The 15,658-nt window shown below is 36.9% G+C and overlaps 1 protein-coding gene across 1 annotated transcript in view; it reads left to right on the forward strand.

Annotated features, from left to right (window-relative positions):
• LOC136039526 (gamma-glutamyl hydrolase-like) overlaps positions 1–15,658 on the forward strand; it is a 70,429-nt gene that overhangs the window by 15,789 nt on the left and 38,982 nt on the right. The gene's annotated exons all lie outside the window — the stretch shown is intronic.

Raw genomic sequence — 15,658 nt, forward strand, 5'->3', positions numbered from 1 at the left:
ATAATAATATATATATATATATATAGTTTTTACCTTTTTTTAAGCCAAGGTTCGAACCTGGAACCTCTTGAACCTAGAACCAGGAACATAACGACAGAACATCGACAGACAGACACACAGACAGACAGACACCTTATTTTTATATAAATAGATTCCCTGTGTCCCGGTCGTCATTTGTGTCCCGGTGTCCCGGTCTGCTGTCACATTGTCTGTCCATATAAATAGACTGTCAGGTTTTCATTTATATTCCCTCTGTCCCGGTCGTCATTTGTGTCCCGGTCTGTAATTTCTCTTTGAGTGTTTTTTCATTTTATTTTTTTTTTTAGTTTCTTTCCTTTTTTCTTTTTTCAGTTTTCTTTTTCTTCTTTATTTTTCAGCGTCACTATGAAATACATATCGCCGAACCTTTGTTTTCTTAACTAAAATCTGGTAGGCATTGATGACCTTATCCAAGTCAAAATCCCAAACTCTCGCTGTCCAGGTGGATTTTCATCTAACTGCGCGGTTTTGAGTTCTTTAGCCGCTAGCCTGTTTTCTTGCTGTTCTTGTGATTCCTCGGCACGCTTTCTTTTCTTACTTTCTCTATCAGCCCAAGCCTGTTTTCTTGCTGTTCTTGTGATTCCTCGGCACGCTTTCTTTTCTTACTTTATCTATCAGCCGCAAGTTTTTTGGCATAGAATCTGTGAGCAGCTTCCTCGGCTGTTGCCATTGTAGGTTTACAATTAAACATTTTTCCGTCCACGATCTTCTTACAATTAAAAATTTGTCTTTGAACGATTTTCTTAAATACTTTTAATGACGTCATCGTCATAACAAACATGACGACAACTAACTTCATGACGACATGACTACATGATGACATGACGTCACTCGACATATAGACAGACAGACAACTTATTTATATATATATACTAGCTGTTGGGGTGGCGCTTCGCGCCCCCCCCCCCAAGCCCCCCCGCAAGCGTAAGTCGTTACGCGCCATATTAGTTATGCGCCATTGTAGTTGTGTCCCTGTGTCCCACCTGTGAATATAGATAGATTTATATATGTGTTTCAAACTACGTAAAAATTGCGAATAAACAACATTCTTGGCTTTCCCATTGTCTGTGCATATACAAAGCCGTATGTACTAATAATGACGTCGTATGCAAACGCTCTTTTTACAAACAAACAAACCTGCATCCACACAACTTGTTTTTATATAGATAGATAGATAGATAGATACAATACAAATTAACTGCGTAAAACTTGCGAATATACAACATTCTTCGCTGTCCAATTGTCGCTACATATAAATACATTGTCAGGTTTACCGACCCTCGAACATGCAACGTACAATTTTCCATGGGAAAAACAATCAGTATTAAGATTTATACCACATTTTTCTAATGATTGACCTTGAGCTTTGTTAATGGTGATTGCAAATACTAATCGAATTGGGAATTGCAATCTTTTAAATTGAAAAAGCAGATCCGTTGGAATCATGAGAATGCGAGGAATAAGAAAAGCCTCACCCTCATAAGGCCCTTTCAAGATTGTGGCCTCTATTAGGTTTTCCATTGTTTTTTTTACGGCAAGTCGCGTGCCATTGCAAATCAGCAGGTAGTTGTATACGTCCTGAAATTGAGTCTACTGGGAGCTTTCCGTTTCCAATTGTCAGCAATTGATCTGAAAATGTTTGACCAGAGTCATCGTTTTGCAATCGGACACGCATATTTGTAGTTAATTTTAATATTTTTACGTGTGCCCATAAATTAGAATTTCTCAGGCAAGCATTCATTCGTCTTCAATGGCTCTGGTGGTGCAGCCAATAGAGGAAGTTTAACTTTTCCTGAGGCGCAACACATTCCCATTGTATCACCATTGAATTTCAAGGCCTTGCAATAGGGACAAATTTTAGACATTGTCCCGATTTGAACACATCTACTCAAGCTATAATCATCGACTGGGTTGTACCTGAATGCCAGGCGATAACTTTCAGGTTGCTCTGATTCCTCGGCACGCTTTCTTTTCTTACTTTCTCTATCAGCAGCAAGCCTGATTTCTTGCTGTTCTTGTGATTCCTCGGCACGCTTTCTTTTCTTACTTTCTCTATCAGCAGCAAGCCTGATTTCTTGCTGTTCTTGTAATTCCTCGGCACGCCTTCTTTTTTCACTTTCTCTTTTAGCAGCAAGTCTGCTTCCGCGTTGCTCTGGTAGTTCCTCGGCACGCTTTCTGTTCTTTTTTCTCTATCAGCCTCAAGCCTGTTTCCTTGCTGTTCTTTTGATTCCTCGGCACGCTTTCTGTTCTTTTTTTCTCTATCAGCCTCAAGCCTGTTTCCTTGCTGTTCTTTTGATTCCTCAGCACGCTTTCTGTTCTTTCTTTCTCTATCAGCCTCAAGCCTGTTTCCTTGCTGTTCTTTTGATTCCTCGGCACGCTTTTTTTTCTGACTTTCTCTATCAGCAGCAAGTTTTTTGGCATAGACTCTTTGAGCATCTTCATCGGCTTTTGCCATGGTAAGTTCATCAGTCATTGTAAACTTAAACATTAATAGATTTCTACGTGAACATATGTCTTAAATATCTTGAATGACGTCACCGTCAAAGCAAAAATGAAGACAACTAATTTCATGACGTCAGTCAACACAGAAACATGACGTTATCTGATCCACAGACAGACACACAGACAGACAACTTATTTTTGATGAACTTACCATGGCAAAAGCCGATGAAGATGCTCAAAGAGTCTATGCCAAAAAACTTGCTGCTGATAGAGAAAGTCAGAAAAGAAAGCGTGCCGAGGAACTACCAGAGCAACGCGAAAGCAGACTTGCTGCTAAAAGAGAAAGTGAAAAAAGAAGGCGTGCCGAGGAATCAAAAGAACAGCAAGGAAACAGGCTTTAGGCTGATAGAGAAAGAAAGAACAGAAAGCATACGTCCGACATCCTTTGAGTATTTGAGGACTGTAAATGGTACTATACATGACACTTACCGTAGTGCATGCCAAGCTCTGAATTTATTGGAGAATGACCAACACTGGGATAACTGCATCAATGACGCGTGCGAAATGTCAACCCCAAGTCAAATTCGTGCATTGTTTGGCATCATTTTAACAACTTGCTCTCCATCAGCTCCTACAGAGTTATGGGAAAAATATAAGTCAAAAATGTCCAAAGATATACTCCATTGAAAACAGTTAGAGACGTCAGATATGACTTTTGATTTTACATCAGAAATTTATAACTACACTTTAGTTGTTATAGAAGATTTGTGCGTACGTTTGGCAAACAAACCTCTTCAGGATTTGGGAATGCCTTCACCTAACCGTATCGCTGCTGTTTCGACATGTGTAGAATTGGATCGTGAACAAAGTTACAGTACGAGTGATCTATTGTCGTATGTACAAAATAACATTTCCAAGTTAACATCGGAACAAAAAGACATTTATGATACGATAATGCATTGTGTCGATAACAACGTTGGAAAAATTTTCTTTTTGGATGCGCCAGGAGGTACTGGTAAAACGTTTGTGATAAAACTGATTCTGGCATCAATTCGATCAAAAAATGATATAGCGTTGGCAATTGCGTCGTCCGGAATAGCCGCAACATTGCTGCCTGGTGGAAGAACTGCTCATTCCGCTTTGAAATTGCCTCTGAACTTGCATTCTACAGATACTCCCACGTGCAATATTTCCAAATCATCTGGGATGGGTAAAGTATTGCAGCAATGCAAACTTATTATTTGGGATGAGTGCACAATGGCGCACAAAAAATCGCTCGAGGCTCTGGATCAATGCTTGAAAGATTTGCGAGGGAAGTCGAAACCCTTTGGCAGCACATTAATATTGCTTGCGGGAGATTTCAGGCAAACATGACCTATAATACCTAGATCAACTCCTGCAGACGAAATGAATGCTTGCCTGAAAAATTCTAATTTATGGGCACACGTAAAAACATTAAAATTAACTACAAATATGCGTGTCCGATTGCAAAACGATGACTCTGGTCAAACATTTTCAGACCAATTGCTGGCAATGGGAAACGGAAAGCTCCCAGTAGACTCAATTTCAGGACGTATACAACTACCTGCTGATTTCTGTAATTTAGTGACGTCCAAAAATGAATTGATTGAAAAAGTATTTCCGAATATTCTAAAAAATTATAAAAATAATAAATGGCTAAGTGAAAGAGCGATTCTCGCACCCAAAAATATAGACGTCCACGAAATCAACAATATTGTTTTGACCAAGATTCGAGACCAGGCAGTCCTTTACAAGTCAGTCGACACAGTATTGGAACCAAATGAAGCGGTTAATTATCCATCTGAATTTTTAAATTCCATAGATCTTTCAGGGTTTCCACCACACGTATTACAACTAAAAATAGGCGTACCAATAATACTTTTAAGAAATATAAACCCACCAAAGCTTTGCAATGGCACTCGACTTGCCGTAAAAAAAACAATGGAAAACCTAATAGAGGCCACAATCTTGACAGGGCCTTTTGAGGGTGAGGCTGTTCTTATTCCTCGCATTCCCATGATTCCAACGGATCTGCCTTTTCAATTTAAAAGATTGCAATTCCCAATTCGATTAGCATTTGCAATCACCATTAACAAAGCTCAAGGTCAATCATTAGAAAAATGTGGTATAGATCTTAATACTGATTGTTTTTCCCATGGACAATTGTACGTTGCATGTTCGAGGGTCGGTAAACCTGACAATCTATTTATATGCAGCGACAATTGGACAGCGAAGAATGTTGTATATTCGCAAGTTTTACGCAGTTAATTTGTATTTTGGAACCAAATGAAGCGGTTAATTATCCATCTGAATTTTTAAATTCCATAGATCCTTCAGGGTTTCCACCAAACGTGCTACAACTAAAAATAGGAGTACCAATAATACTTTTAAGAAATATCAACCCACCAAAGCCTTGCAATGGCACGCGACTTGCCGTAAAAAAAACAATGGAAAACCTAATAGAGGCCACAATCTTGACAGGGCCTTATGAGGGTGAGGCTGTTCTTATTCCTCGCATTCCCATGATTCCAACGGATCTGCTTTTTCAATTTAAAAGATTGCAATTCCCAATTCGATTAGAATTTGCAACCACCATCAACTAAGCTCAAGGGCAATCACTAAAAAAATGCGGTATAGATCTTAATACAGATTGCTTTACCAATGTACAATTGTATGTTGCATCTTTGAGGGTCGGTAAACCTGACAATCTATTTATACGCACAGACAATGGGACAGCGAAGACTGTTGTATATTCACAAGTTTTACGTAGTTAATTTTTATTGTATCTATCTATCTATCTATCTATATAAAAACGAGTTGTGTGTATGCATGTTTGTTTGTTTGTAAAATGAGCGTTTGCATATGACTTCATTATTAGTACATACGGCTTTGTATATGGACAGACAATGGGAAAGCCAAGAATGTTGTATATTCGCAATTTTTACGTAGTTTGAAACACATATATAAATCTATCTATATTCACAGGTGGGACACAGGGACACAACTACAATTGCGCGTAACTAATATGGCGCGTAACGACTTACGCGCGCGGGGGGGCTTGGGGGGCGCGAAGCGCCCCACCTACTAGGTGTTGGGGTGGCGTGAAGCGCCACCCCAACAGCTAGTATATATATATCTATATATTTAAAAATAAGTTGTCTGTCTGTGTGTCTGTCCGTCAGGTGACGTCATGTTTCTGTGTCGACTGACGTCATGAAGTTAGTTGTCGTCATTTTTGCTATGACGGTGACACCATTAAAGATATTTAATCATGAAGTTAGTTGTCGTCATTTTTGCTATGACGGTGACGTCATTAAAGATATTTAAGACATATATGTTCACGTAGAAATCTATTAATGTTTAAGTTTAAAATGACTGATGAACTTACAATGGCAAAAGCCGATGAAGATGCTCGAGTCTATGCCAAATAACTTGCTGCTGATAGAGAAAGTCAGAAAAGAAAGCGTGCCGAGGAATCAAAAGAACAGCAAGGAAAAAGGCTTGAGGCTGATAGAGAAAGAAAGAACAGAAAGCGTGCCGAGGAATCAAAAGAACAGCAAGGAAACAGGCTTGAGGCTGATAGAGAAAGAAAGAACAGAAAGCGTGCCGAGGAACTACCAGAGCAACGCGAAAGCAGACTTGCTGCTAAAAGAGAAAGTGAAAAAAGAAGGCGTACCGAGGAATTACAAGAACAGCAAGAAATCAGGCTTGCTGCTGATAGAGAAAGTAAGAAAAGAAAGCGTGCCGAGGAATCACAAGAACAGCAAGAAATCAGGCTTGCTGCTGATAGAGAAAGTAAGAAAAGAAAGCGTGCCGAGGAATCAGAGCAACCTGAAAGTTATCGCCTGGCATTCAGGTACAGCCCAGTCGATGATTATAGCTTGAGTAGATGTGTTCAAATCGGGACAATGTCTAAAATTTGTCCCTATTGCAAGGCCTTGAAATTCAATGGTGAAACAATGGGAATGTGTTGCGCCTCAGGAAAAGTTAAACTTCCTCTATTGGCTGCACCACCAGAGCCATTGAAGACTTTCCTTACTGGAACTACGTCAGAATCTAAGCGTTTTTTGTCAAAAATCAGAAAATACAACTCATGTTTCCAAATGACGTCGTTTGGAGCCCAAATCGAAAATCCAGATCAATTTTTGTCTACTTTCAAAGTAAAAGGGCAAATTTATCATAGAGCAGGGTCCCTTCTACCATTCTCAGGCGAGAATCATAAATTTTTACAATTGTACTTCATCAGTGATAGAAATTCTGAATTGAATGCACGTTGCGAAATTTCTCCCAACGTTGAAAGGACAATCGTTTCCCAATTGCAACATCTTTTCCACGAAAATAATAATTTAGTGCGTCTGTTCAAAACAGCCATCGATTTGATGCCTACTGATACGCATAAAATTGTTATTTCCGCTGACAAAACGCCTCCTGGCCAACATGTGCGTAGATACAATGCTCCAACTATCGACAAAGTGGCAATCGTTATGGTCGGTGATCAGTTTTTACCTCGAGATATTATTCTTCATAAGCGAAACGCTCAGTTGTTAAGAATTGCTGAAACTGATCGATGCTACGATGCCCTACAATATCCTATCATTTTTTGGGATGGAGCCGACGGCTATCACTTTATTATTAAATTGATGAATCCAGCCACTAACAAAGAAATGAATAAGAAATGCAATTGAATGCATTATTATTCCTATAGACTAATGATTCGGCAGGATGAAGAAAATTATATTTTAAAATGCCGTGAATTGTTTCACCAATTTGTCGTTGATATGTATGCTAAAATTGAATCAGAACGTTTGCTATATATCCGCCTGAATCAGACCAAGCTCCGCTCTGAACAATACATTCATTTGCGAGATGCAGTTATAAATGACGGTAATACCACAAACGTTGGAAGATTAACAATTTTACCTTCGTCATATGCTGGCAGTCCCCGTCATATGCATGAATATGCTCAAGATGCTATTGCGTATGTTCGTCTCTATGGTCGTCCAGATTTATTTATTACATTTACGTGTAATCAATCTTGGGACGAGAAACTGCAGATTTTACTTCGAGGACAATCGGCGGTTCATAGGCATGACATTACGGCCCGTGTCTTCCGGCAAAAGTTGAAATCACTGATAAACTACATAGTAAAACTTGAAGTGTTTGGGTCAGTGCGATGCTGGATGTACTCAGTGGAATGGCAAAAACGAGGTTTGCCACACGCACATATACTAATCTGGCTACATAAAAAAATTACTTCGAACGAAATTGATGATGTGATTTCCGCTGAAATACCTGATAAAAATGTCGATAAGGGGTTACATGATATTATTGTAAAAAATATGATACATGGACCTTGCGGTGCACTGAACGAAAATTCACCATGCATGGCCAAAGGAAGGTGCACAAAGCAATATCCTCGACTTTTAGTATCAAACACAATTACTGGCAATGATGGTTACTCACAATATAGAAGAAGATCTACTGAAGATGGCGGTAAAACAGCAATAATAAAGAAGTGTAACGGTACCACCATCGAAGTATAATAACCAGTGGGTTGTTCCATATTCCCCATTATTATCAAAAACATTTAATGCACACATAAACGTTGAATACTGTAACTCCGTAAAGGCAATCAAATACATATGTAAATACGTCAAAAAAGGCAGTGACATGGCGGTTTTGCGGGAGATTTCAGGCAAACATTACCTATAATACCTAGATCAACTCCTGCAGACGAAATGAATGCTTGCCTGAAAAGTTCTAATTTATGGGCACACGTAAAAATATTAAAATTAACTACAAATATGCGTGTCCGATTGCAAAACGATGACTCTGGTCAAACATTTTCAGATCAATTGCTGGAAATTGGAAACGTAAAGCTCCCAGTAGACTCAATTTCAGGACGTATACAACTACCTGCTGATTTCTGTAATTTAATGACGTCCAAATATGAATTGATTGAATAAGTATTTCCGAATATTCTAAAAAATTATAAAAATAATAAATGGCTAAGTGAAAGAGCGATTCTCGCACCCAAAAATATAGACGTCCACGAAATCAACAATATTGTTTTGACCAAGATTCGAGACCAGGCAGTCCTTTACAAGTCAGTCGACACAGTTTTGGAACCAAATGAAGCGGTTAATTATCCATCTGAATTTTTAAATTCCATAGATCTTTCAGGGTTTCCACCACACGTGCTACAACTAAAAATAGGCGTACCAATAATACTTTTAAGAAATATAAACCCACCAAAGCTTTGCAATGGCACTCGACTTGCCGTAAAAAAAGACAATGGAAAACCTAATAGAGGCCACAATCTTGACAGGGCCTTTTCAGGGTGAGGCTGTTCTTATTCCTCGCATTCCCATGATTCCAACGGATCTGCCTTTTCAATTCAAAAGATTGCAATTCCCAATTCGATTAGCATTTGGAATAACCATTAACAAAGCTCATAACAACTGAGCATTTCGCTTATGAAGAATAATATCTCGAGGTAAAAACTTATCACCGACCATAACGATTGCCACGTCGTCGATAGTTGGAGCATTGTATCTACGCACATGTTGGCCAGGAGGCGTTTTGTCAGCGGAAATAACAATTTTATGCGTATCAGTAGGCATCAAATCGATGGCTGTTTTGAACAGACGCACTAAATTATTATTTTCGTGGAATATATATATAAAAATAAGTTGTCTGTGTGTGGATCTGTGGATGGATCAGGTGACGTCATGTTTGTCCGCATATGACGTCTGAATTATTTCACACTAATACAAAAGAAGAAAAAAACTAAAAAAGGTAAAAACTACAAAAAAAACTAAAAAGAAAAAAAAACTAAAAAAGCTAAAAAACTAAAAAAAACTAAAAAAAGGTAAAAATCTAATAACTAAAAAAAAACTGAAAAAAATAAAAAAAGGCAAAAACTACAAAAAAAATAAAAACTAATAAAAAAACTAAAAAAGCTAAAAAACTAAAAAAACTAAAAAAAAACTAAAAAAAGGTAAAAAACTAAAAAAAACTAAAAACTAAAAAAGAAAAAAACTAAAAAAAAGGAAAAAACTGAAAAATAAAAGAGAAAAAGAGAACTAAAAAAATATGAATAAATATATATAAAAATAAGTTGTTTGTGGGTTATGTCTGTCTGTCTGTCTGTCGAGTGACGTCGTGTTTGTCCGCATATGACGTCTGAATTATTTCACACTAATACAAAAGAAGAAAAAAAACTAAAAAAGGTAAAAACTACAAAAAAAACTAAAAAGAAAAAAAACTAAAAAAGCTAAAAAAACTAAAAAAACTAAAAAAAGGTAAAAAACTAAAAACTAAAAAAAACTGAAAAAACTGAAAAAAGGCAAAAACTAAAAAAAAACTAAAAACTAATAAAAAAACTAAAAAAGCTAAAAAACTAAAAAAACTAAAAAAACTAAAAAAAGGTAAAAAACAAAAAAAAACTAAAAACTAAAAAAGAAAAAACTAAAAAAAAGGAAAAAACTGAAAAATAAGAGAAAAAGAAAACTAAAAAAATATTAATAAATATAAAAAATATAAATATAAATATAATATAAATTAGCAATCAACAAAGCACCGAGACACAAATGACGACCGGGACACAGGGAGTATAAATGACGACCAGGACATAAGTAAAAAAAAAAAACTAAAAAAACTAAAAAAATGGTAAAAACTACAAAAAAACTAAAAACTAATAAAAAAACTAAAAAATCTAAATAAACTAAAAAAGAAAAAAAAGAAAAAAGGAAAAAAATAAAGGAGAAAAACAAAACTAAAAAACGAATGTATATACAGACCGGGACACCGGGATACAAATGACGACCGGGACACAGGGAATTTAAATGACGACCGGGACACAGGGACACAACTACAATGGGGACGCCGGGGGGCACAGGGGGATATAAATGACGACCGGGACACCGGGACACAAGGAATATAAATGACGCCCGGGACACTCAAAGAGAAATCACAGACTGGAACACCGGGACACAAATGACGACCGGGACACAGGGAATATAAATGACGACCGGGACACAGGGACATAACTACAAAGGGGACGCCGGGGTGCACAGGGGGATATATAAATGACGATGGCGACTCAGGGAATGGTCGATTAGCAATCACCATCAACAAAGCTCAAGGGCAATCATTAGAATCATGAGGTATAGATCTGAATACGGATTATTTTCCCATGGACCATTATATGTTGCATGTTCAAGAGTCGGTAAACCTGACAATCTATTTATATGCACAGACAATGGGACAGCAAAGAATGTTGTATATTCGCAAGTTTTACGTAGTTAAAAATATATATATATATATATATATATATATATATATATATATATATATATATATATATATATATATATATATATATATATATATATATATATATATATATATATATATATATATATATATCTATATTCACAGGTGGGACATAGGGACACAACTACAATGGTGCGTAACTAATATGGCGCGTAACGACTTACGCGCGCGGGGGGGCTTGGGGGGTGGCGCGAAGCGCCCCCACCAACTAGGTGTTGGGGTGGCGCGAAGCGCCACCCCAACAGCTAGTATATATATATATTCACAGGTGGGACACAGGGACACAACTACAATGGCGTGTAACTAATATGGCAAGTAACAACTTACGCGCGCGAGGGAGCTGGGGGGTGGCGCGAAGCGCCACCCCAACAGCTAGTATATATATATATATATATATATATATATATATATATATATATATATATATATATATATATATATGTGATGTATATCACAAACCGGTGCTAGATACAATATGCGGAAGAGTTCAACACTAACCCAAGTATTGACAGGACATTTTAAATGAAACCACGAATGAAATCTCAGTCTATACGAGATTAAGGGCTCATAAACAGAAGTTAATCTACGCTAAAGACACCCTAGTAATAGCAGCCATGTTTCTTTCTAATCTTGTCCCAGTGGAAAGCAAAAGTAGTTAAGTTATATCACACGATTTTACATTTGTTTGATTCAAATCCACTCCACTTAAAAATTTAGCCTGATCAAGCTGGATTCAGAGCAGGAATGGGATACATCAATCAGATTTTCACGATGAAATGTATGCTCAGACCAAACATCAGCAGACGGCGAAATCAGTCTTCATTCATATTATCACCGCATTCAACTCAGCTGCCCGTTGTGGAATCCAAATGGCTATGCTGGAAAATGTTAGTACTGACTAATGTCGTTCGCCTATTCCAGGGGTACTTTAAACAAACACGAATCTACGTCCAAGTCGACGGAGAGCTCTTCTCATTATTCAATATTCAAATCACAGTAAAATATGGTCGTTTCCTTTTCCTAGAACTTTTCAACTTTGTAATAGACTGGATTTTAAACGAAGTCATGCAGAGCTGTGCTGGAATTAACATAAGCTTATATTTCAACGTCACCTGTTTGGACCACATGGAAGATGTTTTGTTACTAGGTAGTTCTTTCCTAGAGATGCAGGACATACTCCAGAGAGAATATGTAGCTCATCGAGACCCACTTTCATGGGATTAAAGCCACTCTCATGGGTTTAAAGATCAGCATCGAGAAGACAAAATTGGTGACTGACGATGAATTTTAATCGCCTTGCTGAATCACTGCCAAATTGAGCTCATCGACAAATGTAAATACCTAGGCTTGATCATAAGTATTGTGGGTGGTTGCACTGATGAAATTAATGTTAGCATATCAGTAGCCTCCTCTATCTTTTCACAACTTTGTTGACTACTCTAGAAAATGAGGGTGATATTTATTAATCCTAAAAGCCGAGTGCATTTTTCCCTTGTTTGCTCCGACATCCTGTACGGATGCAAACCATGGCCAAATAAAAGTATCTGAAACTCAGGCTCTAAATCCAATTGACCCTATGTTTATAAGACACATACTTGGACTTAATCTATGTGACCGTATCAAGAATGAAATAATAATATAATGTTTCAACCAGAAGTTTGAACTGGAAATGACCATTTGCCACCACCGGTTCTTCTCGCTCGGTCATACCTGTCGTATGCCTGTTAACTCCTTTGTTTTTAGGGCACTGGGGTGTAAACTACTCCCAGGGTTAAGAAATCGGCTGAGGCCAGTCGAAGTCCTGGAGGAACACCGTTAAGTCTAAACTTGAGCCTATCGGTGGGTTTAAAAAACGAATATTCTGATGAGATGATTCATGGATTGAAACTCTGGTTGTTTAGACCTTTAAATGCATTCAATAGATTACGACCCTTTGCCATCTTCTAGCATCAAGAAGAGCTGCACAGCTTTTTTACTAATTCAAGTGAAGGTACATGTAAGTCTTTATATAAAACTAAAAACAAAACCATTATTTTTGGTGCAGCAAAGCTAATTTATCAAAATTTAAGTAAAAAAAAATTCTTTTTAGTTGCAAACAAAGGTGATGCAGCTGGGGATTTCCACTTGCATGGTATAATTGCATTGCCACCTCCACCGTTCAATGATAAAAAGCGGATAAATGGCCAAAAAGAAGTGGCATTTTCCAAGGTGCATGGTGCGGTGCAAAAACGAAAAGTTGCACTCATGTTTCTCTTTAACTTTATTCATCCAGCAAAGATTAAAAAGTAAAAACTATACTTTGGCTTGTGCAACAATATTCGATTGAAACTGTTAGTAATATTTTAGAGGCTGTTGTGCCCCCCGGCGTCCCCGTTGTAGTTGTTTCCCTATGTCCGGTCGTCATTTGTGTCCCGGTGTCCGAGTCTATAATTTCCCTTTGAATGTCGCGGTCGTCATTTATATTCCCTGTGTCCCGGTCGTCATTTTTGTCCCGGTCGTCATTTGTGTTCCGGTGTCCGGGTCTGTAATTTCTCTTTGAGTGTCCTGGTCGTTACTTATATTCCCTGTGTCCCGGTCGTCATTTGTGTCCCGGTGCTTTGTTGATGGTGATTGCTAATCGAACATTCCTTGTGTCCCGGTCGCTTCCTCTTTGACTGTCCCGGTCGTCATTTGTGTCCCGATGTCCGGTCTCTAATTTCGTCAGTCGACAAACATGACGTCAGTCGACACACAAACATGACGTCACTCGACAGACACACAGACAACTTATTTTTATATATATATACTACGCGCTTCGCGCCACCCCAACACCTAGTTGGAGGGGGTGTTTCGCGCCCCCCAAGCCCCCTGCGCGCGTAAGTCGTTACGTGCCATATTAGTTACGCGCCATTGTAGTTGTGTCCCTGTGTCCCACATGTGAATATATATATATATATATATATATATATATATATATATATATATATATATATATATATATATATATATATATATATATATATATATATATATATATATATATATATATATATATATATATATATATATATACTACGTAAAACTTGCGAATATACAACATTCTTTGCTGTCCCATTGTCTGTCCATATAAACAGATTGTCTAGTTTACCAACTCTTGAACATGCAACATAATAATTGTCCATGGGAATACAATCCGTATTCAGATCTATACCGCATTTTTCTAACGATTGCCATTGAGTTTTGTTGATGGTGATTGCTAATCGAACATTCTCTGTGTCCCCGTCGTCATTTAAATATCCCCCTGTGCCCCCGGCGTCCCCTTTGTAGTTGTGTCCCTGTGTCCTGGTCGTCATTTCTATTCTCTGTGTCCCGGTCGTCATTTGTGTCCCGGTATCCCAGTCTGTAATTTCTCTTTGAGTGTCCAGGTCGTCATTTATATTCCCTCTGTCCCGGTCGTCATTTTTGTCCCGGTGTCCCTGTCTGTAATTTCTCTTTGAGTGTCCCGGTCGTCAACTATATTCCCTGTGTCCTGGTCATCATTTGTGTCCCGGTCTGTAGTGTCATCTTATAATTACGTCATTTACAATGCCTTATATACTTATAATAACGTCACATGCAAACCCACGAACAAACAAACCTGCATATATATAACTTATTTTTATATATATAGATACAGTTTTTTCTTAGTTTTTTTTCTTTTTTAGTTTTTTCTTTTCTTAGTTTTTTTTTCTTTTTTAGTTTTTCTTTTGTTTTTAGTTTCTTCTTTTTATTGTTTTTTTTTCTTCAATTTGTCAATATTCATTCTAACATTTACACTTTGAAAAATCTTTACGTGCCAAGCATGCTAAAGCTCCAACAATTTATAATAAACCTCAAAAATGGGTATCTGTTTTAAGGTTTTCGAATTACTTTAATCTATTGTCAAAATATATTGAAATATTTGTGTCCCAGTTTTTTTATTTTTTTTATTTTTTTTAGTTTTTAGCTTTTTTCAGTTTTTCTTTCTTAGTGGTTTTTTACCTTTTTTTATTTTTTTTTTATTTTTTTACGTTTATTCTTTTTAGGTTTTTTCTTTTTTTAATTTTTTTTATTTTTTAGTTTTTTTTTTAGTTTTTTCTTTTAAGTATTTTTAGTTTTTTATCTTTTTTCTTTTTTCAGTTTTCTTTTTCATCTTTATTTTTCAGCATCACTATGAAATACATATCGCCGAACCTTTGTTTTTTTAACTAAAATCTGGTAGGCATTGACGACCTTATCCAAGTCAAAATCCCAAACCCCGTCATCATGGCTATAATTTTCAGTTTTGATACGTTTTGACTCTCGCTGTCCAGGTGGATTTTCATCTAACTGCGCGGTTTTACGTTCTTTAGCCGCAAGCCTTTTGGCATTAACCCTTTGAGCAGCTTCCTCGGCTGTTTCTTCTGTCATTTTAAGATCTATACTAAAAATTCCTCTTCACGTGCCAAGCTTGCTAAAGCTCAACAATTTATAATAAACCTCAAATTTTAAGTATCTGTTTTAAGGTTTTCGAATTACTTTAATCTATTGTCAAAATATTTATGCAATTCCCAGTTTTTACATTTTAGTTTGTTTTCTTTTTCTTCTTTATTTTTCAGACGTCATATGCAAACCCTCAACACAAAAATACATACAACTTATTTTTATATATATAGAAGATATAATCTGGCGTAACAGACAAAGTGTAACAGACATAACACACAAACAATTTATATATATATATATATATATACATAATGGCATGTGACTTAGGACGAGAAATATATTAATCAGTGGTAGAAGTGCCAACAGTTATTAATGATTTTAATGAGTTATTAACTAC

Source organism: Artemia franciscana, chromosome 19, assembly GCF_032884065.1.
Source record: "Artemia franciscana chromosome 19, ASM3288406v1, whole genome shotgun sequence".
Lineage (NCBI taxonomy): Eukaryota > Metazoa > Arthropoda > Branchiopoda > Anostraca > Artemiidae > Artemia > Artemia franciscana.